The sequence below is a fragment of the Sus scrofa genome, chromosome 6 (assembly GCF_054392235.1).
Source record: "Sus scrofa isolate SSC_HxYL_T2T_F1_AM1 chromosome 6, Sscrofa_HxYL_maternal_Yorkshire_Landrace_v2.0, whole genome shotgun sequence".
Taxonomy (NCBI): Eukaryota; Metazoa; Chordata; class Mammalia; order Artiodactyla; family Suidae; genus Sus; species Sus scrofa.
This window is the reverse complement of record NC_139388.1, coordinates 171130022-171153908: the sequence shown is the minus strand read 5'-3', so window position 1 is coordinate 171153908 and position 23887 is coordinate 171130022. Positions and strand designations below refer to the sequence as shown.

Below are 23887 nucleotides of genomic sequence, written 5' to 3'. Positions count from 1 at the left end.
AATAAGCACCTCGTGACTGCGCATGCACATCTCCGATGGGCGGTGCCCGCAGGTTGCGGGAGGAACGGGGAGCTCCCTCTCAGCCTTGGTGGTTGTGACCCTGTGGCCTCATCTTAGACACTTGCAAAGGCTGAGACCCTTGCCCTCTCCAAGTGCAGAGCCTGGGCTCAGCGGCCCCGGGCCCAGCCCGGGAGTTCCCGCGCCTGGACGTCTACCTGGAGAATCACGCCGCTCTGAGCATCCGAAAGCAGGAGCCACACACGAGCTTTCTTCTTCCAGGAAGTCCCTTCCCCCAGCCCCCTGCCACTCACTCCCCTATATAATATTCCACGTTAGAGCTCATAAATGCTGCTGCGGGTCCCCAGCCTGATTGAATTTGGAAGCCATTGTTTACAGACGTCTGGCTGTACAGGGGGATTTATTGAATTTTCCATGAAATGTTGCTCTCCCCTAATGCTGTAAAAGGCAAGCAGCCCACATCAGAGGAGCCCTGCGTTACAGGATCATGTTACCCCGAGATGGAGTGCTTGCTTCTGAGTCCTTGACGCACCCGGCTCTGGCTGTGAGCAGGCAGGAGAGGCCCCGGGAATGACTCCCGACCCCTCCCTGGCACTCCACCCCCGAAACTTCTAAGGCAGCCTCGGTCCCTTCTTTCCCCGCAGCCCTCTTCCAGTCAATCTCCAAGCCCTGGCGTCTCCCGTGCACCCGCCTCTCCTCCACCCCACCTGCTACTTCTAGTTCAAACTGCTGCATTGCTGCTGTCGCCCCACCAGTCTCCCCCTGCAGTCCTTTCCCGCCTGGGCTAATCCCTGTATTGTGCCACCCAAGACAGATGACACTTAATAGACGTTCCATCGATGTTTGTTTTGGAGAGGAAGAGGAGTCAGGGCAGAAAGAAGGGAGGAAAGAATCGAGGTGTTTGTGAGTGTCACAGGTTGAAGGGACTCTTTCCCCAGGGTCACTGGCACCCTGGCCCTGGGGATCTAGGCAGGCGGAGAGACCCCAGGACAGGGAGCGGCATGGCCCACAGTCCTTTGAGACGGCTAACGTGGACATGTGTCCTCGTGCGTTATCACAGAAGTGCACCTGGACCAAATTTTGGTCTAGGTTGGCAGGTGCAGCTCCAATGTAGCCCCTAGCCTGGGAACCTCCATATGCCTTGGGTGCGGCCCTAAAAAGCCAAAAAAAAAATCCCACAAACACTCATCGCTCCTTGTTCCCCTCACTGCCTCACTGCCCAGAGGGTTCTTGACATGTAACCTCCTCACTTCCCACCACCGGCTCCTGGCCACCATCATTCCTACCTCTCATCGGAACCCTTCTCTTAAAGGTCATTAATCTGAACCCTGAGTCTTAGTTCTCACCCTTCGCAGCATCTATTCGGCTAACCCGTTGTTGGCCACCTCTTGGCAACCCTCTTCTCTTTCTGGGACCAGGCTCCGAGTCTCCTTGCAGACAGCTCCTTTCCTGGCTCCTTGCGCTCCTCCCACCCGAAATGAAAGTAGGTGTTTTCCAGCGTTCTGTCTTTGACCCTCTTCTCTGCGTCGTACGCTTTAATCTGATGATCTCATCCGCCCCTGCAGCTGCAGCTTTCATCTTTATTTAGAGGACTCCTGAATATGAAGCTCCAAACCTGACCCCTTGCGGCTCTGATCCCATTTCCCCAACCGCCTGGCGCGGGTGTTCCGCGCTCTGTCCCGCAGACATCGTGACATTGACTCCATCGTCTAGCCCCGCCCCGTCGTCATTCACCTTCAGTGGCCCTTGTGTCTGTTGATGGCATGATCATCCTTTCAATTACCTGTCCTGAGATCTTGACGTGATCTTTGCTGGTGAGATGCTCTGCACTCGCAAAGCCTCATATACGGTGTATCTCCAGCTAGACCCAACTTCTCTTCTAACAGCCATTATTGTGCCCTAGTGCTCACGTGCACACACGCACGCATGTGTGCACACACACACACACACACGCAACTTGTTCTCTTTCCTTTATTTATTGAACACACCGCTCTCCTTCCAGGCACCTAAGCCAGAAAGCTAGGCAGCCTTGCTCTCTTCTGTCTTGGCCTCACATCCCCTGTGTCCCATCGGTCATTCAGTCCTATAGATTCTTTATCACCCCTTCTATATGTCCCCTTATCCACAGCCCCTGCTACTGACTTGGTTCAGGTCCCAAGCTATCTCACTTAGAGTGCCTAGAAATCCCCCCGATTGGTATTCACCATCCAGTCTTTCTGTCACGCATCTCCACCCCGCTGCTAGCATGGTCTTGCTAAAATGTCACCCCAGTACCTGCCTGCTGACCCTGCAAGCGCTCCTCTTTGCCCCCGGGATGACCTCCCGTCTCTAGTGCCACCAGGCACTTGTGCGCACCGTTCCCTTTTCCTAGCCTGGCCTCCACCCAGGCTCCCCCTGTGACGCCTTCATCCAGCCTCTGTTCAGCATGCTCCCGATCCTTCCTCAAGAGCCAGCCCACAGGTCCCCTCCTTTGTGAAGTCTCTGCCACTCCCTCCAGACACGAAGGAGCCCTTCTTTCCACCAAGCGCTCTGCTGAGCATCCGTGTTCTATCAGATGGGCTGGAACAGGGGGTGCTCAGTATGGACGGCCGTCTTCCCCAACTAGGAGCGTCCGCTTTGTTCCACCGGCCCCAGCGCCTAGCACGATGCCTTCCATCTCGGAGGCTCTCTGTGGATGGTTTGCTAAATACAGTCAAATGTAAGGAAAGGAGGTGCAGCACCCCCCGGAAACTTCAATCTACAGGGGGGGCCTTCTCTCTCCCCCTTTTCTGTGCTTCTCAAAAAGGTTGGCTTCCAGAGTTTCCGTCGTGGCTCCGTGGTTAACGAATCCGACGAGGAACCGTGAGGTTGCAGGTTCGATCCCTGGCCTCGCTCAGTGGGTTAAGGATCCAGCGTTGCCGTGAGCTGTGGTGTAGGTCACAGATGTGGCTTGGATCCCGCGTTGCTGTGGCTCTGCTGTAGGCCAGCAGCTGCCCTAAAAAGACAAAAAGGCTTGGCTTCCAAGAGTGACAGTCTCTTTCTTGGCTGGTGTTGTTCCTACGCCGATCCTGGTGGGTCCAGGGGTGGAAGGAGTTCACCAGCCACAAGGACCAAAAGTCCTGGCACTCTCTCTCTCTCCCCAGCCTCGACCAGCCCCATCTGCCCTCCCGCCCAGCTCTGCCTCTGCGGTCCTCGCAGCCCCCTCCCCTTCCTCTCTGCCTCTTAGCTGGGGGACCCCTGGCCTTTCGTGCTCCTCCCCTCCGGTGGGACTGAAGGGCCTTGGAGGGAAACAGTGACCCTCCAGAGAGAGCATGTGTTCACCACGTTAGGAAAACACGCCGAGCTGCGGGGGCCGGCCTGCCGGAGAGGGTCTCCAGCCGGGGACAGGGAGGGTCCCCACATCAGCCGCTCAGCTCGCAGACAGTTCCACCCTCACTCTGAGGCGGGCTGGGCAGTGGCTCTGGAGAGAAATAGCAGGACAGTGTTTTCTCAGATTTAATTGGTTTATTTATCTTGTGCCTGAGCTCCATCTGTCCACCTCCACAAAGAGAGGCAGCAAGGGCTCCGAGCTACTCCAGGAGCCCTGTCCGCATCCTGCAGCTCTGCAGGAACCTGGGGCCAGCTGAGAAGTTTGGAGTTTGTCCCCTGCAGGGCGAAAGCCTGGGAGGGCCTCAGGCCCCTGGGCCCAGTGGCCCAGAGGATAGAAAGAGAGGAGATGGATCAAGAAGAGAGCATGAGGGCAGGCCCGAGCCCTCGCAGCTGCAGCCCGGTGTCCTTCCCCACCGTTCCTTTGTCAGGGCCAAGGAGGTCTGGGGAGGGTGGAGAGGAGGCCCAAGGCTGCTCCAGAGAAGCCCCGAGGAGTGAGGCAGGTTTGATGAGGAGGCAGATGGAGAAACTGGGGGTGAGAGAGACCTCCCCCCCAGGGAGCCTCCCAGGTGCCAGGGTCAGGTGCATAAGCTGGGAAGGCCATCGAGGGCCAGCAGCTGCCCTTGATTTTGCAGCCTCCTGGCCGCAGTCCGTTCCTTGAACTCAGGGCGCAGCTCCTCCTCTGGGTACCTAGGGAGGCTCTGAGGGCTTGTCATCAGTGAGGAGCTGATGGAAGAATAAGGCGTGGGGACTCAGGAGCACCAGAGACTCTGAAAAGATGCAGAGGTCTTACCTGTCTACCCGTATGTACAAGAACCTCTCCAGAGAGCAAAATCGTGCTGCCCGGGATTTGCCCCAGATGCATGTTCCACCTGTCCCTGCCCCGAGGTTAGGCCGTAAGAGCTGTGCCGAGGTGTCGCATAGCTAGGCTGTGAAGGGCGCTTCTCTAGCCCTGAGCCTATGAGTGGCTTCAGCAGCAACTCAGTGGAGAACCTCAGGGGCTTCTTAGGCCCCCCTGTGATGCTTCCCCCGGTCAGACTGACCTTCCTGTGCATCTCATCCCCGAATGGGTGCCTTCTCCTGGTGTCACAGGGCCTACTTAAGCCGTGGCTCCCAAAGCCCCGGGGACTCTGAGGCAGGCCCAGAGCCATCCCTGCAGCTGTTCCTGGAACAGTCATTGTCCTCCAGCGCCTGCATCTCAGCAGAGCCGAGCCTGAAGTGGCATCTTCCCCCCGCCCCCAGGATAACTGGCCCCCTCCTACCCTCCATGCTTCTGGAAGTAGCCCCAGCATTGCCGCCACCTTCAGCCCCATCTTCACCTCTGCCTTATCAGACAGCAGGTTCTCTTCTTTCTTTTTCCTGTCCTTTCCCTGCCCACAGCAACCACCACTCCCCGGAGGAGGGGGAGAACGCGGAGAAGCCTATTTCCCCCTCCCGGAGATAACCCCTGTTAACCATTTCATACCGCGTTTCTTTGTTTCAATGCAGAGTTGCCAAAGCACAGACCTTAGAATCAGGAATATCTGAATTTGAATCCTGGCTCTACCACCTAGAAACCGTGTGGCTTTGAGCCAGTTTCCTCACCTGTAAAACAAGCCATGAGAGCATCTACCTCCTAAGACAGGATTAAGGGACGTGTAAGGAAAAGGTGCCTCACACCACGCCTGCCGTGTCCTAAGACTCGAGAAACGTTAGCCGCAGATACGCAGAAAAATTGCAGACAGAGCGTTCCTATGCGCCCCTCACCCAGCTTCCCCTGATGTTCCCAGCCCCTGGTGTACGACCCCCATGTACATTTACCCAAACCGAGAAAGTAACACTGGTACCGGGTTATTATGTAACGAAGTTACTCAACTACTAGCAACTAAACTACAGACTGTATCTGAATGTAGTGCATCGCCGTGAGCGGTGGTGCAGGTCGCAGACGCGGCTCGGATCCCGCGTGGCTGTGGCTGTGGTGTAGGCCGGTGGCTACAGCTCCGATTGGACCCCTGGCCTGGGAACCTCCATATCCTGCAGGTGTGGCCTAAGAAATGGCAAAAAGACCCAAAAAAAGTTCCTTTTGTGTAACTTAATGCACTTAACCAGCCCCCTCCCATCGATAAATACTTAGATGGCGTCTTTGTTTCACCGAGGAGCATTTAGAACATACGTGTTTTCTGAGAATTTCTGATACTCTTTCAAGAACTCGTTAATAGGCCTTGGTAGACAGCATTCTAACAGGGGTAGACCGGTTCACAGTCCCATCCGCAGTGGATGAGACCCGTTTTCTTCAGCCTCAGCCACATCATCCGTTTGTAAATCTTTGCCACTTCGATTAGCAGAAGCAAAAACGAAACGAACCAACCCACAGGACAGACAAGAAGCCACTTTCTACATGACTGTAACAACCTCCCCGTTGGTCTGTGGTTCATCCGGCTCCCAGCTCCCCGTGCGTGTCACCATCAGGTGGCGTGTGCTCAGCTTCCAGGGTCACCTTGTTCCTTCCCGGCTCAGAGGCCTCCGTCCCGCTCCCCGACTCGCCTGCTGCATAAAAATAAGAAACTACCATCAGCTAAACTAGAGGCTCTATTCGGACATCCCCAGTTTGCCTACGGATGCCCCCGTTTCTGTTCCGGGAGTCAATCCAGGACTAGCGCTCCGCAGGCTGACGGTCCACAAGCCAGGGCCTGCCTTTGTCTCTTCTTGACATGCATTTCCATCCTACCTCCTATGCGTGACGGATGGGGCCGCCTCCTCCCAGGGCCTGGCCCAGAGCTGGAACTGGTTTGATGTGTGCCAGGGGGAAGAAGCCATTGCCCCTCCAGTGCCTGGGAGGGCCAACAAAGGACAGGCCATAGGCTTTTGAAATAGGAGGGATGGAGGCCGCCTGGCACCTCTGGTAGCCCTCGTCCAAGACAATCTCGGGGTGCTCCGAGCAGGAGGCTCAGAAGCAGCCTCAGCACTTGTGGTCATGGCAACTCCAGATCTCTGTAACGGGCTTCCTTCAGGCTGTCCCCAGACATGCCAACTCAACATCTCCTCAGGAATGGAAATGAAGGGAGTTCCCGTCGTGGCTCAGTGGTTAACGAATCTGACTAGGAGCCGTGAGGGTGCAGGTTTGATCCCTGCCCTTGCTCAGTGGGTTAACGATCCGGCGTTGCCATGAGCTGTGGTGTAGGTCGCAGACGTGGCTCGGATCCCGCGTTGCTGTGGCTGTGCGTAGGCTGGCAGCTATAGCTCTGATTAAATCCCTAGCCTGGGAACCTCCATATGCTGTGGGAGCGGCCCTAGAAAAGGCAAAAAGACAAAAAAAAAAAAGAATGGAAATGAAACTCATCTTCCATCTCCTGCCAGACCTGCTCCCCCCGTCTTGCATTGCTTCCCATCTTCCTGGTCAGCTACGCCTGAAGTGAGAGCGGTCCCTGACTCTTCTGTTCCCCTCACTCTTCCCAGCATCGATCACTCACCAGCCCATGTTTCATCAAGTCTTCCTGTCCCTGTCCCTGTCCCGGCTACTGGATCAGCCTCGAGATGGCTCCCTGCTTCCCATCTTGCTTCTGCCAATCCACTCCCCATGCTGAGCCAGGTGCTTCGGCACGAAGCTGGGCATATCCTTCCCTGCTTAAAACCCACCAGTGGCACCCCCTTGCTCCCAGGACCAAGTCCAAACCCGTTGATCCCCTCCAGAAGGCCACGCCGCATCGCCCTTTGCAGCCTCACCTCCTGACACTCTCCCCCTTGATTTACAAACAGAGCCACCCTCAGTACTTTCAGCTTTTCAGGGCACCAGGTTCTAACTCCTCGCTCTTGCACATGCTGCTCCCTCTTCCCCTCACCCCTCCCTCCCGTTCTCTCCCACCCTCTGCTCCGGTCAACGCCAAGATTCCCTTCAGATCTTAGCTTAGTCTCAGTTCCTCTGGAAAGCCTTCTCTGCCCTGTCCCCACGATGAGGCTAGGTGCCACTTGTATGTATTTCCACATCACACCATGTTCACCTCTCTAATAAGGTTATCTTATGATGGCCTGATGACTCATCTGCCTCCCCAACAAAATTGTGTGCTCAGTGAGATGATTATATTTCGTTTCCTATTTGTCGTATCCACGGGGCCTCGCACAGTGTCTGGAACATGGTAAGCGTTCCACAAATATTTGCTGAATATAAGAACGAGTGAGCGAGTGCTCCAAGCCATACAGCCACCCAGTCCTGACGTTCTCTGTTTCTCAGCTAAACTTCTTTGGAGCCCCTGAACTCTCTGCAGAGCCAAAGGAGTGAACATCTAAGTAGAGCAATGAGAAGTTGCCCAGGCCAAGGACAAGGGATTAAATTCCTCTTTGGTTTCTCTACCGTCTGCCCATCCACCTAGCAGGGAGAGGCAGCTTCTTATCCATACAGTACTGAAAGGCCCGTGGCAGACAAAGTAGGATGGGACAAATACATGTCCAGCCAGTGTCGTGTCCCTGAGGATGCCCGTTGTACCAGCCAAGGTTCTAGCAAGGAACACAGATCCACAGGTAGAGTAACTGTGGAAAGGTTCACGCGGGGGCTCTTTACAAGGAGAAGGCGAAGCACAGCAAGGGAGCTGCCACCACCCCGTAGAGCGCACCCACCAGATCCCCCAGTGCTTAGGAGCTGTGACCTTCAGTAAAGAAGGAAGGGGCCAGGGTGTCGTGTAGCCCAGCTGCGTCTCTCTCCTGCCCTCCACTGTCCTCCATGTGTCAAGCCCCGTCCGAACCCTGAAGGCGAGGGAGCTGGGCTGAGGCGGTGCATCGACGTCGGCTTCTGGAGGACAGGACGGGATGCGGAAGAGCAGTGTGTGGAGCTGGAGGGGCAAAAACAGAGAAGGGAAGCAAGAGGGGGGTGAGGCGAGCTGGGTCTCCTTGTCCACTCAGCCCACAGAGCAAGACCCTCTGAAGAGGCAAAGCCCAGAATGTGGGGCTCTGGCAGCCTGGGGGACACTGAAGAGAGACTTGGGCCAAACGTCGGGGAACTCTTATCCCTGCGTAGGGAGTGTCTTGCTCACCTCCCTTCCTCCTCTGTTGGCCCACCCCTCCCCTCCGACAGGGCGCCGGCTCCCACAGTAAGACGCAGTGGGAACCCTGGCGGCTTTCTCAAGTCACACTTCCTGATCTCGTCATCCTCAACACAGTCCCCTGTTCTGAAGCCCCGAGAGCCTGCCAGGAGCTCCTTCAGTGTGTAGAGGAAGGGCTCCCACGTTGTGGACCCAAGAACTGAAAGCTGTAGGGCTGAGATTAGCAGGGGGTGTGGAGACTGACGGGGAGTGAGGATCCGGAACCTAGAATCAGCCGAGAATGGAGAGACAGAAAGACCTGCCTCTTCCCCAGAAATCATGTGGGGCACACCTGGGGGCCAGGTACCCAGTGCCCCACATCAGAGCAGCTCCTCCCAAGCAGCCAGGCGGGAGCCAGTCTGGGTCCCCTCTGGAAGTTCATAGCAAGCAGGCAAAAGGCAGCGGCTTTGCTGCCCCTCTTTACTCTGCTTCAGTCCGTTCCTCTTCGTCCCCCTGCTTGCATTGTTCTAGCCCAGACCTGGCCTTGTCCTCCTACAGATTTCTGTAATAGTTTCTCAGCTGGTCTCAGTCATTCTGATTCTTTAATTCCTCCTCCACCCTGTTTCGAGGGTGATGCTTCTGAATTGCCGATCCAACCGTGTCTTCCTTAGCTCCTTCAGTGGCTCCTTTTGCCGACAGGACCAGGTCCAGACCCCTTAGCGTGGCCCTCACAGCCCGATATGATCTGACCCCGCCTACCTCCCTGGTCTCTGCCCTATGGCTCTGCTACGCGCACCCCCTAAATTCCAGCTATCCTGAGTACTTCCTTTGCAAATGCCACATTATTTTCACCTCCATGACCGCACGTGCCCTTCCCTCTGCCTAGAATGCCCTCTGTCCCTTTAGCTACCTGTCAAACTCCTCCGCATCTTCTGAGACCCAGCTCAAGTGACCCATCGTCTTTAGAGCCTTCCTTGACGGGGCCGGTCATTCCCTCCTTTGGGCCTCCACCCAGAACTTATTTCTATCACCACATCGTTTTCTGCTCACGTGTTTTTCTCCGCTACCCCACCACGAGCTTTTTCAAGACAGGGGTGTTACTTCCCTAGGTCCAGCACAGTGCCTGGCACAAAAAACATGATCCATAAAGGGCCCGTTGATGACAACCTGAATGAACAAATGACTTTGCCCTTCTCTGTCTCAAGACTTGGCTGCTGCCCTCTGCGACACCTCCCTCATTTTAATACGACGCCTCGAGACTGGCTGGACCTAGTCATATTTCCTTGCCTCTCTTGTCTCTTCCCAGCTGTTCCTGAGGTTCGTTTTCAACCCAGGTTCCGCTCGGGGTACATGTTGATGGACCTGGAGGGAGTGCCGGGGCGCTGGCAGCGTGACTGAACTGTCCTCACCCGCTGGGAACCCCAGGAGGCCGGAAGTGGCAGAGGCAGCCCCCGTGCTGCTGGGGAACCGTGGGACCTCCCTCTGCATCTCTCCAGGGCTGAGCGGAAGGAGCTGCTTTCTGCTTAGCTCGAAAATCTCCCCGTTATTTGGAGTCTCAGGCTTGAGATCTGCTAGAATCCCTGTCTGCCCCTTTCCATCTCAGGGCTCGATTGTCACAGGGTCTTGAGGGGTTTGCCTTGGGGATTCTGACCCTGCGTTCACTCCCCAGAGGGGAGCCCAGGTTCTCCTCTGTTGTTCATCTGACACCACTCTGTTCTCTTCCAAATAACTCTTCTCTCTCCTTCTCCCTCCAGCGCGCCCTCTCTCTGTCCCCCCGCCCCCTTCACGGTACTGTTGTCTGAATCTAAATGTGTGTGTCCTTCATTGTCCACCCCCAAATCTTGGGACCTGGCATTCTCTTTTCTGGGATACCTTCCTTCCCTTTGGCCCTGGCTGAGACCCGCCGTGTGCCTCGAGGCTCGTTCCTCGCCTCACCTTCTCCAACAGATCCCTTTCGGTCCCTCCTGCAAACGCCCAGCGAATCGCTCTGCGTTGAGTGCCATCGTCTCCTGCCCTTTCTTCCCGCCCCCGCGCTGTCCACCCCGCATTGACAGTGTTCTCTCTAATCCTCTTGTGAAAGTGTACGCTTCTGGATAGAAACTGTGCAGGTTTGTGTCCCCAACACTGCTTTGTCCTAGTAGGTGCTCCGTGAATATTTATCGCACTGGATTGAAACGCCTTGAGAACCACCATCACCCATATGCGTTCGTTCCTTCACTGAGCAAACCCTGATCAAGGGACACAGACGACTCCGTCTTTCATACATGTGTCCAAACGCTCCTCCCGTGTGCAGGCTGGAGCGTGTGTCGCTTAGCCCTTCCTACCAAGGAGAGTTGGCAGCCCCTGGGTCTCCTGCAGCCCGGGTCGGAACGGCACGGTGGAGCCCTGCGGGTAGGAGAGCCCAGCTGGACCCCTCGAGGAGCCTGTGCTCCCTCTTTTTAATGTCTTCTTCACGGTGCTCCTGGTCGTTTGGCCAACAGCCCTGGGGAAGTACCTAAAGGGAGAAGGATTCCCAGGTCCCTTGCCAGAACTGTGGCTGGCCGGGCAGAGTGGCGCGCTGGAAAGGAGGTTTTGATGTGTTTATCACAGAAGCCATCGCCTTGCACTTGCCCATCGTTAATGGAGTCTGTACCCTTTTGCCCTGAAATCTTCCTGCCAACTAGGTCCAGAAGGATTCTGGAAAACAGCATCCCTCGGCCCATCCCCCGCCGTATATACACACCCCCTCTCAGGGTCAGACCTTTGGCCGGGTGCCTGGAGCTCTTTTCTGGAAGAGTTCTTGCGCCATGTAGAATAGCAGTCACTTCCATCTCTCCCTGTCTGATCAAACACAAAACACAGGAGACTCTGTCTTAAGTCGTCGAGGACCCCGTAGTAGGCTTGGGGGAGCGATCGCTGCGTCTGGTAGTAGTAGCAGCAGTAGCATCTCCTGCTTATCCAGCGTATTGCCAGGTACTCTCCATACATTCCCTACGTTGAGATTCAGGTGTAACCCCCACGACAGCCCCACCAGGTGAGTGTCTTAACCTCATCTTACGGATGAAGCCACCAAGGCACAGAGAGGTTAAGTGACTGCCCCAAGATCACACAGCTCCTATGTTCACAGCTAGAATTTGTTCCCAGGTATGTCACAGTCCCAAATCTGTGTCCTTTGCCACGGCCTTACATGGTCTCGACACATCACAGTTACAAGACTGGTCATAGCCCCAGTGAAAGTGGCCAGGAATGGACTCTTCTGGTCTCGACCAGGTTACCTGCCACCTGTCTCAAGCGAATCTTTTCAGAGCGGAGCTGAAACCTCATTTCCTGAGGGAAGCTTTCCCCAGCCCCCATTATTCATGCCTATGACACTTGTCCTTGTCTCCTTGCAGCTGTATGTAGGCAACTGCTGGTTTCATGGTTTCCTTTCCTCCTGGAAAGCAAGGTCAGAGGGCAGGACCTGTGACAGCTTTGTTCCCTATTTGGTTCCTGGCATCCAGCACACTGCCTGGCGCAGCGTAGGCGTTCATTAACCTTTTCTCAGACTCTTTCCCTCAGGGACTCTCACTGGATTTCCCGCCTTCCCCCTCCCCAGCAGAGAGCAGAACCCCGCCCCCACCCCACCCCACCCCCGGGCCAGCTGCCTCTGTTGCCTCTGCCTTGCTTCTAGAACTTCCTTCAGTGGTGACGCTCCAGCAGCCCCTCGCCTCCGTCCTCAGCCTTCCCATCGCTCGGCTATCAGGAGTTTTATTTGTACTTCTGTGCTGTTCTGTGGAAGCAGGGCCACCCTGGGCCCCAGCAGGGCAGGGTGCTGACAGGAGCAGCCAATTGCCAGGGTGCCTGGTTTCCCTTTGCTAAGCTTTTTCCTCGGAATGATTTAAGGCCCCGAACAGATAAGTGAAGAGCACACCCGCAATGAAGTCAGCACTCTGCTTATTAAGTGGAAAAAGCTGTGCTCGGCTTATTGAAATGTTCATTAGACAGATATATAGAGCTGGGGTGGGGGGGGGGCGGCAGGGTGGGATCGGGCCCAGCACAGCAGGCGAGGCAGGGGGCATCTCAGGGGAGACCTTGGGCTCTCCCGGGAGGAGCAGGAGTGGGGGCTGGAGCAGGTGGCGGTGCTGGAGAGGAAGAGGGGCCACAGCTCTGACTCCTGGCAAGGAGAGCCAGAGGAAGGGGGCTTGCCTGGCGTCCTGAGGAAGCTTTGCCAGCTGAAGTGGCCATCTCTGAGGGGCTGGGGTTATGTCACCTTTGCTCCGGGGGTTGAGGCATCTTTGGGCCACTTTCAGGAATGGCTCTTCTTGGCATCACATGTCGCTGTCTTTGCCGGGGCACATCATTTCTGAAGGTCTCTGGTTCTGTTCATTTGCCTACCATGAAGGCAGGAGGCGTTGTCAGGAAGAACGCATCTGTACAGAGAAGCATGGGGAAGCTGCCCCATGAGGAGTTCCCATCGTGGTGCCGTGGAAACGAATCCAACTAGGAACCATGATGTTGCGGGTTCGATCCTTGGCTTCGTTCTGGTGTCACCGTGAATTGTGGTGTAGGTCGCAGAGGTGGCTGTGGTGTAGGCCAGCGACTACAGCTCCAGTTGGACCCCTAGCCTGGGAACCTCTGTATGCAACAGGTGCAGCTCTCAAAAGCAAAAAAAAAAAAAAAAAAAACCAGGAAGGACTGCTGCTGGGGTGGGAACTGAGGCTTGCTGGGACCCCCAGACCAGGCAGAACCCTCCAGGCTCCCAGCTCCTGTCCCCTCCAGGAGCCGCAGCAGAGCTCAGAGCAGGGTGTGGCCCTTAAGAAGGCGGTAGCCACTTGCTGACTGGATCCCCCCCGAGACGTGGGGAGGGAACTTGGTGGGTGGTTCTCCACCCCCAGCCCTAGCACAGAGCCTGGCCCCTAAGGGGCTGCTCCCACCGGAGGTTGAGCTGGCGGCTGATTGAGCGGAAGCTCTGCACCCCCATCCCACCCTTTCAGAGAGTGGAAGAGTCATGGTGCGACTCGAGGAGCCAGGCACTCTTTCCAAACAGGAAAAACAGCCCCGAGATCTTCCAGTATCTTCAGATCCCTTTCTTGCCTCCTGGAGAATAGAGGTGATGCTGACCAAATTGATAAGACAAAGGACACCAGCAAAAGCATGTGGGAACAGGATAAAAATGGTGTGCGTCGTGTTTCAGAGTGACTTCGCACACATGACGTCATTTTATCCTCATTCACTTGTCCAGCCAGTACCTGAACTCCTTTCACCTGCCAGCTGCTGCCCAAGCCCTGGCGCTGTGCCATGGGCGAGACTCTACCTGTCCCTCCTCCTGTGTCACAAACGGCCTTGTAGAGAGCAAACCTCGTCACAATTCTGCGTCACTTCTTCCTTCAGCAGTGCTGCCCAGCCACATGCCTAGGGATGGAGAAATGAAATCCGAGGTGAATCCCGCCCTAGAGAAGTTTCTAGTCTGTGAAGCACAGGGACAAGGAGGCAGTGACCAAACAGTGCGATGAAATGCATTGAGAGGTTAGGGCCACCTTCCCGAAGATGTCTGAGCCCTTTAAAAAGAGTGTGTGTTTACCAAGCGTCTGGGGACAAGGGATTTCTAGGCAGATGGAATATGGATTTCGGGGGAAATTCCAGCCATTCCGCCCTAGGGAAGTGGTGGAGCGGGTGCTCAAGAGGGGGGCCCCATCCTGGAGGAATTGCCACGCTAGGCCGGGAGTTAGAGCCATTCCAGAGGCACTGGAGGTCGCGGAAGAGGGAAGATCCCCTTGGCAGCAGCTGCAAGAGGTGGTCTGGAGCAGCTGAGCACGTGCAGGGCCCGTTTGGGGCCGTCTCAAGGGACTGCCTGGGAGGGGGGGGGGTCCCAATGGGCTCTATGACCGCGGCTGTGGCACTGGGCAGGGGGAGACAGGTGGCTCAGAGGCTGAAGGAGGCGGGTGCCACTGTGAAAGAGGGGCGACGGCAGGGGCAGCGCCCCATCCGGGTGGACCCAGAGCCATGCAGGGGTCGAGGGCGCTGCAGGGGGCTGTGATGGTGTCACACCATCCGGCAGTCCTTGCCTCTCGGATGCCGAGGCAGCTGACACCTGCTCCCAGGCCTTGATGTCTCCATTCCCAGCTCCCGCCCTCTGCCTCGCTGACTTTGGAGGTGATTAGTAATAAAACTTTAACAAGCATCCATAGGTGCGTCTCCCTGTCACTTTTATGAGGCCATTTCCTGAGCAAAGATATAGGAGCGCCTTCAGCCTCTCTGAGCCACGCCGTTGCTGCCGTGGTCTCAGTCTCAGCCTCAGCTTCGGCAGGTCCCCGCCACCCGAGGGGGCTAAGTGGGGCCACCTGGAGGAGACTGGAACACACTTGGCTCAAAGAAGCCCCCAAGGGCAGGAGCAAGCTCCCTTTATGCCCCCGAGGGTTCTTGTTACGGACTGGAAATTGTCACTGGAAAGCCTGGGGCCCTGGGCACTGCTGGAGCCATTACCCGTCCAGAGGGGCCCCATTTCTCCTCCCTCCCCTCCCTCCGCCCCAGGCAGCTCCTTGCAGACTTGTCCTAGAGTTTCACTGTCTTGATACGTTCCGTCGATATGCCTTTATCCAGGGCCACCACAGAAGGAAGCCAGGGATCCAGGCAAGAGCCACACTTGCGCCCTGCCCTTGGGCAGCTGGTGACCTGACTGGGACTGGGAATGACAGACGCCCCCCACGTCATCGGAATACCCGGAGTCATGGTTCTCCCCGGCATGAATAAAGTGCTACAGGGGGGACCCAGAAGGTGGTGCACTTGCTGAGGCCCGCGGAGTGGGGGCAGGATGGGCATTGCCAGGAGGGGGATGAGGAGCCTGGGCCTTGCCGAATAAGGACGGGGGGCCTGTCCTTCGCCAGCAAGGCCTTCGGTCCGCAGGGGGAGAGTCAAGCTGGGCTTGTTCACACCGAGCAGGCTCTAACTGGCCTAGGCTGAGGCTGAGCAGGGCCGCCAGGCTGCGGGTGTGGTTGACGTGGCCCAGGGGCAGTGGGGAACAGCTGAGGGCTCGAGCCACCGTGACCGTGCCTGTTCCAAGGCCCTCCAGGGAGCGGAGCCAGGTGAACGGGAAGAGGGGAGCTGCTGTGTTGGACACTGTGACTCCTCCCGCGTCCTGGACATGTTGTCCCTGGTTCTGTGACCCTGCTGTTTCCTGTAGCGCGACCTAGCATGCAGATGCCTGAGGTTGGACAGACGTAGCTTCAGATCTCAGCTCCTGAATTGGAACCCACCCTCCCCCCCAAAAATACCCGAGGCAAGTTACACGCTCCAACCTCCATCTGTGAAATAGAGATAGAGCTCCTACTTCAAAGGGTGGTTGTGAAGTTCAAATGAGATGATAACTGTTAGCCCCCCCCTGCCCCCCGCCCGGGGACTTTCTCGCTGGAAAGCTGCCGGCCTGGCTTGTTTTCCCTGCACCGATGGCACCAGCGCCCTGCCCTGCCTCTCTGAGCGGCCCTTGAGTCTCGTTCCTGCGCTCGTGTTTCTGCACAAGCCCTTCGGTGTCCGCAGCTGGCGGCTCCCCAGGCTGTGTGTCCTCGTATCTCTCTGCTGAGTTGGAGAGACCCCCTAGATTCCGTTCAGTTCACCATGTGTTAGATGCCTTGTCTGTAAGAACTCTGCTGGCCCCTGCGGATTCAGAGCTGCCCACAGGATTTATAATCCCCCCGGATTTGACCCACTGGCCTCCATTTCTTCATGAAGTTATAGTTGAGGTCACCTGCTAAGAGTGGTGGGAGCCGGGGAGGAATGGCGAGGGGGCCAGAGAGGGTTAATGGTTACAAGTAGCTGTAAGGGACACCGTTTCCAAATGTCCCCTCCCTCCCACTTTTGTTGTTGCTGCCCCTGTTCAGCTCTCTGTCATCTCCTGCCCGGACTGGTGCAGTAGCTTCTAACTCAGTAGTTTTCCACCTTGGCTGGACGTCAGAATCCTGCGATGGAGAAGGACTTTTTTTTAATCTGATGCCTAGATCTTGCCCCAGAGATTCGGATCTCATTGATTGGTGTGCCCTAGGCATCAGCATTTTTTTTTCTTTTTAGGGCTACACTCGTGGCATATGGAGGTTCCCAGGCTAGGGGTCAGATTGGAGCTGTAGCCGCCGGCCTAGCCTATGCAGGATCTGAGCCATGTCTGCGACCTACACCTCACCTCATGGCAACCTCCGATCCCTGACCCACTGAGCAAAGGCCAGGGATTGAACCCGTGTCCTCATGGATACTAGTAGGATTCGTTTCCGCTGAGCCACAATGGGAACCCCCAGCGTCGGCCTTTTTAAAGCTACCTGGTTAATTCTGTTGCACAGCCGAGGTTGCGAACCATTCTTCTGCCTTCCTGCCTCTGTCCTTGTCCCCTCCGAGTGGCTCTCCACCCTGCGTGGGGTCAGGGTGATCTTCATAAAACACGAGGCTGGTCGTGCTGCTCCTTCGCAGCCCTGCTTTTCGCTTTGGGGTTCCTCCAGCACAGGCTCTGTACATGAACCGGCTGCACAGCCAGGGCCTTGGCGCTCAGCGAGGGAGCGAAGGACCCAGCGAATCCGTAACCCACAAATGGACAGAGCTGCCGGCTCTGTTCCTGGGAACAGGTTGGTGGACGGCCACAATTTACCCCTGAGCCAAGAGGATGAGGCCAGTGAGGTACAGACCTGGAAGCCCGGGGAGAGAGCAGGGGAGGGGAGAGGGAGGGAAGAGGCAGGGAGAGGTCAGAAAGGCAGAGTTTCCTGAGAGGTGAATTATCAGAGGGACCACCACGGGTCGGGCAAGCACCTCAGCCGGGGAGTAATGGAGTTAGGGAGGAGGGCCCGGGCAGAGCCAGGGAGAGCGATGGGAGCCCCTTAATCTGCCCCCAGGAAGTGCGGGCTGGGGACAGGCAGGCAGGAGGCAGCAGGCCATTCCTCAGCGGCTAATGCCCCCAGCCTAACCCGATTACCCCTGCGTTCTCCCTCGGCCCAGGCAAGGGGAGGTTGCGGGGAGGGCAACCATGCCCCGCAGCTGGGGAGGGTGGGGGGCATGGCTGAGAAATCCAATCAGGAGTTGCACTTCAGCGTTAGCCTGAGCTACCCACTGGAGCTGGAGGGGCTGGGCCAGAGATGCAGATGGGGGGTCTGTGAACCCCTCCGTGCCCCGCCGCTCCCTGGGCACCAATGGGACTTGGTCCTGAGACTCCCATCCCCACCGCGTGACCCAGTCCTCCCGGCCGCAGCCTTACCTCCTCTCTGAAGCCCATCTGCCACCTCGGGGCTGGCCCCCGATGCTGCCTCTCACTCCCCACCTCCCAGCCTCTCCCCTCCCTCTTGCTCCGCATTGATATAAATGGAGGCTCCGGCTGCCTTTAAATAGTCCGATCTATCAGAGGGGCACACGCTGCCCATAAATCTGCCGGGGCTGATGGCTCCCTAAGTGGACTGATAGGAGCTATTTCCGGCAAGGTGTTCAGTTACTGGGCCCCTCCCGTCCCTCCCCCCAGCTTGCCCTTCCCCAGGGGCAGGGACCCTTTTTGTCATCTGGTAATTGGCATTTTTTCACTTGCACTTGGTCCTACAGAGAGAGTGCAGCGCCCAGCCTGGCCCCTAACCGGATTAGCATTGGCTTTCAGAGGAGGCCCCTCTGGAGTCGACCTTCCCGTTCAAGAGATCAAGATCGAGCTGTTGGCTCAACAAGGAAGGGGGCCGAGGCGGGAGGAGGGTGCCCAGGGGAGCCAGACTCGGTGTGTGGGAGGGGGTGGAGGAGGCGAAGGCCCTGTCCCTCTGGCTAAGCCTGCCTGTTTCCAAGGCCCTGGCCTGTGGGATGCGGAGGGGACCAGGAGACTGGCTCTGGAGTTGGCGGTCTCCATGCTGGCTGTCAGATCCATTGCCCCCCCCCTGGCCGTCGAGGCTGCTCTGGGCGAGCCTGGAGCTTCCCCTGGCTAGAAGTGACCGTGTATCGAAGAGGGGAGGGAATGTCTCCGGACAAGCGGCGTGGGTCCGAGACAGAAGCTGGAGAAGACTCGGGCTGCTGCTCCACGGTCGGGGCCTCAGGAGCGCGTGCATTACCCTAATGCGGAGGCAACTGCTAATGGATGGATTCCCCCCAGGGAGGGGAAGGACCTCTGTCGCTCTGCCCGGGGAGACAGAGAGGCCCTTGCAGGTCACCTGAGCAGCCTCTGGTCAAGAGGTCACTGTGGTCCCGGGGAGAACATCGCCGTCATAGCTCCATTTCCCGTCTCGGCCTCCTCTTGTTTTCAGAGGGCAGAAAGCTGAGCCTGCCTGGTTATCTAGGCCCAGGCCCTCGCCCCTGCCAAGGACTCCTAGAATGTTCCTAAGGTTCTTATGTCTAAAGAGACAAGGAGTTCCCATCGTGGCGCAGTGGTTAACGAATCCGACTGGGAACCATGAGGTTGCGGGCTCAATCCCTGGCCAAGCTCAGTGGGTTAAGAATCCGGTAGGTTGCAGATGCAGCTTGGATCCCATGTTGCTGTGGCTCTGGCGTAGGCTGGTGGCTACAGCTCTGATTCGACCCCTAGCCTGGGAACCTCCACATGCCACGGGAGTGGCCCAAGAAATGGCAAAAAGACAAAAAACAAAACAAAACATAAAGAGGAGACAAAACCAGAGATGGGGAAGGGAGGAGACGCTAGTGGAGAATTAGCCTGGAATGTGTCCAGGAGGCACTTGTCAGGCTGCTCTCCTGAAATCTGGGTTCTCTAGACTCAGATCAAGTGGGCGGGCCTGGATTCCTTATCAGGGTGCAGGAGGTGGGAAGTTCCTGCTCTGGACTCTGGTTAGAGAACCAGGAAGAGCCCAGATAGAAGGCTCGGAAGCGTGCTTATTTGGAACAAAACAAGTTCTGCCTATTACGGTGACTGTATTTCTGACCAGCCGTGGGGGATGAGCACATAGCAAGAGCGTGTGCAGGGAAGCACATGTGAGACCCCCACCTGGGTGGGATCCTGGGGCAGGGACACAAGTTGGCCACACAGCCAGAGTCCCGGACCTGAAGGGGATCTTTTCTTCTGCTGCAGGAAGGAGCCAGGCAGCCCCAGCAGCGACAGACTCAGCTCTGGGCATGACCTCTAGAACGCCCAATGTCACGGCAGTTGTTAAGGTCAGCAGCAGCCCTTCTCGAGAGGTCTTTTGGGAAACTTGGAGAGAGCCCCCCCCTCTGGATGGCGGAGGTGGCATGCGGTCGGTAGCCTTTGGTCAGGACCAATCCAGAGAGATTCTAAGGCCCCAAGGGAGCCTTCCAGAGCGTCAGCAGTGCTCCCCTTCCCTCCCTCCACTTTTTCATTCATTCATCCATTGGCTCATTCAGTGCACTCTCGTCGCCGTCCACTGTGTAACCTGCCTTGTGCTGGGGACCACAGGCAGGGAGGTTAACCTGGCCCAGGTCTCGCCCCAAGGAGCTCAAGGCTCGCGGGGAGAAACAGACTTGTAAACAGATGATGATACCCAGCCTGCGAGCCAGGGGTCCCTGGTAAAAACAGCCTGGAGAGCCCAGCCTTGCCCTGCGGCTCCAGACTCCACCCGGACTCCTGGGCATTCCCATCTGCCTCACACCTCTCAGATCCAACCTCTCCAGAGTTGAACCTGTCGTCTCTCTAACCCAGTGAAGGTGCCACAGTGAATGGGCACTCAGACACCAAAACCGAAGTCCAGCCCACCCTTCATTCCCTCCTCGCCTCAACACCCACATCCATCCAGGGGCAGGTCGGAGTGCGCCTTTTGCCCAAGGTGGGTGGCACCATGCCCTCCTCTGCTGAGAATCTGCCAGTGACCATTCCTCTCACCCGGGATAACATCCTTGACTGTGGCCTCAGGCCCTGCGGGAGCCGCCCCTCCTGTCCCGCCCTCATTCTGCCTCAGCCACACTGGCTGCCTGGCAGCTCCTCAGACATCCCCGACTATTAATAGCCATGCAGGGTGTCGTAAGTATATTGACATGTGTTATTTCCCGTAAGCATTTGTGTACCCGTTCTTGTCTTTCCTACTCGTGACCTTGAGAACGCTGAATTTATCTTCACTCTTGCTGGAGAAATTCACCTTTGCGACCCTGGTGCCTGGCACTTGGTCGATGTTTGCATAGCATCTGCTGAATAAATGAATAGGCAAATGCCAAACGGGGTATCCCTGGATGGAGAAAGACCCTGGAGAAATGCACTAGTCTAGCTACTCTGGAGAATTCCGAAGGTGTTTCTCTGTAGCCCTTGCCCGGCAGGGGCTCTGTCCAGACAGACCTCTGATGACTGGAGACAGAGAGAAGTCAAGGCCACGTGACTCAGACTAATGAATGAAGTGCCCTCGGCTCATGGGTGCCCTGGCATCCGAGCTGGGTCTTGATGGGTGAGGAGGATGCCGGGGCTGGACCAGTGAACGTGGAGTGGCAGAGATGGGAGAGGAGGGGCTTATGGAAGGTCGCTAGGGTGGAGTCCCAGCTCTCCCGCAAACACACTGTGCGGCTTGGAACCACTCCTCTCCCTCTCTGCCCTTTTCTCCTTTCCCATATGGAATGAGATGGGGGCGGGGGGATCAGATGGAAAGACTTCGGAAAGCCCTTCCTTCGTGCGTCTTCTAGGATGCTACAACACCAGTTTGGGTCCAGATTGACGGATGGGGTCTGGAAGCTCAGCAGCCTGGCTTTGGTCTTGTTGGAAGAACCGTTTCTAGGCAGAAAAGTTGGCCTCAGAACTGAGTCTGTTTCAAGACGAGAGGCAAAAACTTCCTTCTTGCCCTCCAAACAGACCTTGAGGTTTTGGGAAAACGGATGAAGACCAAAGACTTCCCTTGTCGGCCGTCTGGGGGGTGTGGTGCTAAAAAGAGGTGATTGCAGCCAAGGCAGCGTCCCCCCCCAAGGGAGACTCTGAAAGGGGGCTTTTGTCTGTTTTTAGACCAGCCTCTTTCCCCGCCCCACTCTCCCCAAAAATTATTATAAAGAATTATTGCCATTAGTACGTCTTTCCTCCTGAAAGGAGAAAATCGCCTCATTCATAATTTATACCCTCAATTACTATTAATAAAGAAATATTTCAGCAGAAAATCGCCTGGGAAAATTACACGTAACATTGCATTAACATTCTATTTGAACATTTTCATCACATTTGTTATAGAGTTAATAAGAGGGATACGGTCCCCTGACTTCTTCATGAAATTATGGGCTGAGGATGATAGTTTAATCTTTTAGACTTTATATAATATATTCACTTTACTAATTGAGCTATCCAAGGAGCAGTTAGAGACGTTCTTAAACGTGGAGACAGAGGAAGCAGGGCCATGACTTTGCTGCCAGAGGCACCGCCTGTCCGGGTGGGGCTCCGGACGAAGCCCGCCCACGGAGGCGCTGGCTAGCCTAGACCTCCCTGGGCGAGCCCAGGATCTTTGCACCTCCTCCAGAGGCGGCGGCTGCCCAGGATGGGTGGGACGGTGTGGCGCCTGCTGAGAGGGAACAGAGAAAAGGGAGGAGGAAAGCCTCGGGGAGGGGACGGGGCAGAGAAAAGGAGACCGAAGGGGCGACGTCCTCTCTAGACGCTTCTTTCAATAGTCATTTACGTAGATATCTTCTGCCTTCATTGTCCTGGGCCCCAAGGGGAGCTCAGACCCATGATGGTTTGTGGCGGGATGGCACGTGGCGGTGGTTCTAGATCCCAAGCAGTCCTGGAAGACCAGGTGTTCTTGGGATCATCCCGGGAAAAAGGCCCCAGAGGTGGGTGCTGGAGACGGTGGCACTTCGAAGGCCACCCTAATGCAAAGGAAGGGAATGGGGGGGGTTTTCAGGTCTTGACAGAATGCCGGGTGTGTATGTGGGGTAACGGGAAGGAGGGCTGAGCCAGGCGGAGACAGCCGTTTGTACCTGCTTTAGTCCATGTGCTTCTCTGCCCGTGGTCTCAGGGAACACCCAGCGATGCTGCAAAGCAGAGCCAGCAAGGGGGGTAGTTCTCGTTCCTGTGAGTCACTCAAATGTCACCTCCGCGGGGGCTTTTCTTCCTCATCCCTTTCCTTGTCACTCGCTATGACAGCACCTGATCGATTCGGGAGGGTAGCATTTATCGCGTCTTACCATGGCTTATTCTCGCCCCCGCTAGAGTTTAAGCTCTCTGTCAGTCCCGTTCAATGTCGAGTGCCCAGCACCCCGAACAGGGCCTGCATACAGCAGGCGCTCCATACGTGCTTGTTGAACTGATGGAAGCAGAGAGCAGCATGGTCAGGTAGTGCAGCCGAGACCACGTGGTTATATCCGAGCAGGGACTGACCCGGAAGTCACCTGCTCTCTGATCCACCTGCGGTTCCTGGCATCTCTTCTAATTGCACTCACCCAACGTATCAGCCACTGGGAAGGTGTTCGGACTACGTCTTACCACCTTCATTGCTTATGCACTCATGCAGGCCACCATCAGCCTGCCTGGACCGATGCAGTAGGCGCCCTGCTTCCTTTCTGGCTCTCCTACAGTCTGTTCTCTCTACAGCAGCCAGAGTAATCCTTTAAAACATTAATCAGATTAGATTAATCCCTTCCTCCCAACTTCGCCAGGGCTTCCAGTCACACAGAGGGTAGAATCCCATGTCCTTATGGGCCCGTAGGACCCCATGGTCTGGCCCCTGGCTTTCTCTCCACCCCCATCTGCTGCCACGCTTCCACATGCTCCGTTCGGTCCAGCCACATCAGCCTTGCTGCTACCTTAGAACCAAGTACATTCCGCATCAGGGCCTTTGAACTTGTCTCCTCGGGCCCTCGGGCCGCAGCTTCGCACGATCCTCCTGCTCGCTTCATTCGGACGTCTGCTCAAAGGTCATCTCTTCAAAGAGCCTTTCTCCGCCTGCCTCATGTCACACTGGGTATCTCCTTTCCCTGCTTCATATTTCTCCATTCCCTTTGTCTCTTTCTGACCTCCTATTGCATTTTTAGCTGTGGGTTGTCTACCTCCACCAAGAGAAGGTAAGTTCCCTGTTCACTGTTACATTTTTCCGGCACCTGGAGCTACACCTGGAACATGGGAAGTGCTCAATAAATGTATTGAATGAATGGATGCATTTTTGCTCCAGTTTCCTCTGCACACACTCTGGGTGATCTCAACCTCTCCCGTATGAGGCCTGCTCCAAAATGCCAGTGGCTTCCAAAGCTGAACGTCAACCCAAATCAATCTCCTGGGTGTCCGGCTCACTTTGCAACCGCCTAAGGGACATCTCCCCACAAAGTTAGCTAAAGTGCAATAGAGCCGGTCCTCCAGATCTTTGGGTCCCACATCCGAAGGTTTAACCAGCCTCAGAATCCGTGGATACTGAGGACCAACTGCACTGCGCCATTTGACCTAAGAGACCTGAGCATCCATGGATTTTAGCATCCAAAGGAGTTCTCCGTAGATGCCAAGGACAACGGTCCATCCAGAATTGAACGTTTCATTTTTCTCCTTCCTTTAATTCCCATTTCCTTAAAGGGCACCACAGTCCGGTCCAGAAACCTGAGATCACTTTTGACTTCTCCTTTCTCATCCATACGTCTAATCTCCAAATTCTGTTTCGCCAACTCTTAAATTGCTCTCAGACCTCTCCACCTCTCCCCCTCGCCAAGGCTCCTGGCCTAATCCAGGC

General features: G+C 56.3%; 1 protein-coding gene and 1 long non-coding RNA gene across 3 annotated transcripts in view; one reads left to right on the top strand and one right to left on the bottom strand.

Moving 5' to 3' along the window:
* The window catches only part of RNF220 (ring finger protein 220), a 244529-nt gene that overhangs the window by 140057 nt on the left and 80585 nt on the right, over nt 1-23887 (top strand). The gene's annotated exons all lie outside the window — the stretch shown is intronic.
* On the bottom strand, nt 1979-17615 carry LOC146403023 (uncharacterized). The gene is made up of 4 exons (XR_014808533.1): nt 17539-17615; nt 13627-13724; nt 7983-8165; nt 1979-5889 (listed from the first exon to the last, which is right to left on the bottom strand). It is a non-coding gene; the product is annotated as an uncharacterized LOC146403023 (long non-coding RNA).